At 38.9% G+C, this 1,815-nt stretch overlaps 1 protein-coding gene across 2 annotated transcripts in view; it reads right to left on the reverse strand.

Annotated features, from left to right (window-relative positions):
* LOC106804914 overlaps positions 1–1,815 on the reverse strand; it is a 14,058-nt gene that overhangs the window by 9,557 nt on the left and 2,686 nt on the right. The gene's annotated exons all lie outside the window — the stretch shown is intronic.

Raw genomic sequence — 1,815 nt, forward strand, 5'->3', positions numbered from 1 at the left:
AAATAAAATAAATATATAATATAAATAACAAGAGCAATCGGAGATAGCAAACCTCTGCCACAGCGTAACAGTCCCTCCCATCTTGCTGGTACACCCAATATAGTTTGATGAAATTTTCAGAAATTTGAAGAAAAAAAGATCCACGATTTCCCCACACAATTTTTTTTACATTTTAAAACAAAAATCCTGGATCCGGATCACCACCAAAATCTAATCGATTGGTTGTTGGCCCAAGACCAACCCGTCCAAAAAAAATCCATCAAAATTCGTCCGTAACTTTTTGAGATATCTTGTTGACAGACAAACCAACAAACAAACAGGGGCGAAAACCTAACCTCCTTGTCGGAGGTAAAGATAGCTCTATGCTAAAGCCATCACATAATACACTCTGTGCAGTATGCTAATGCGCACGTTGATATGTGTTTATTATAGTAATCGTATAATATTAATTACTATACTAATAATAGTGCTGCTCTAAAATAATCGTTGTGTATGTTTTTTTTTACACACATACATTTACGTGAAACTCCTGCGTGTATGGAGGGGTTTAGAAGAACTATGCTCTACTTCGTCTGTCGCGTATTCGGGAAAGATGTTGTTAGACAACGCGTGTGTACGTGGTGGCCATGGCATCGACGCTAACCCGCTTGAACAACCTCACTCAGTCGAACATTCATACGTCGCATCATTTCCGATTGACTAGCTAGTCTCATGCGCAATCTGATTTTTTTTATTAAACTGTCCACCTGACGTGAGCAATATTGTAACGATCTGTCGCCTAACTGACTCCGATTACTGTTAGTCAGACGTCGTTGGCTGAAGTTTCGAGCGTTTTGCGTGGACGAGCGAGTTTCGTTGTAAAGGCCAAACGTCTGCTATGAAACGTTGAGCGAACACTAACTAAGTATCACGTACGTCATCTTTTGACAACCGGCTACGAATGTACGAATGGTGGAAATTGGTAGTAATATACATAAATAATAATAATGATAATCATAATAATGGGTAGTAATTTATAGTGCGAAGAGCACAGAACATCGATGCCAGTCGTGCTGACTATGGCTATGTCCTTGATGACAGTATTATCGGCCACCAGATTCTCACTCCCAGCCTAGTTTACCCACATTTGACTTTTAACCACCACAAACGGATTTAGATGCAACTAGATGCTTTTCAGAAGCTATCGCTTTGTTGTTGTTGTTTTTACCATAATGACTCATACCGGTGTGGTAGCGTTTATACGCAGACAGAAAACCATTGCTGTTATTGAATTATTATTAAATAATTCTTGAAAAATTCGAAGATATATGTTTTGGCTGTTTTCTTCGCATGCAACGTACTATATGTAAGCCACGTGCAGTGCGTGCCCACTAAAACGCGTTCTTGAATACGGCTCGAAAACTTATAAACTATAATGCTATAACTCTAACTCTAAAAAAGCCGTTAGCTAAAAATAATCGATGTTAAACTTTGCGTCGGGAACGTTTTTTGTTTCGCACGATAGAGTCGTTTGTAAAGATGAGAAAACATATGACGAGAATTAAACTAGAACATCAGTCGCTGAATATGAAATCTTCCGGCTTATAGCATTAAATTTTAGCATTTGATGAGCGACACACAGACGGATTGAGACTCTATGGACGATGTATTTCCTGTCGTGTCCGTGTTCTTTGAATGACTCAGTGGGTGGGTATCTCCCGTGGGAGGGCATTCATTACTTAATAAACTGTGTGGATGGTTACCTTACCTTTCATAGAAGGGTATTCATTACTTAATAAACTGTATGGATGGTTACATTACCTTTCATAGAAGGGC

The sequence above is a fragment of the Priapulus caudatus genome, unplaced genomic scaffold (genome assembly GCF_000485595.1).
Source record: "Priapulus caudatus unplaced genomic scaffold, Priapulus_caudatus-5.0.1 Scaffold92, whole genome shotgun sequence".
NCBI classification, from domain to species: Eukaryota; Metazoa; Priapulida; class Priapulimorpha; order Priapulimorphida; family Priapulidae; genus Priapulus; species Priapulus caudatus.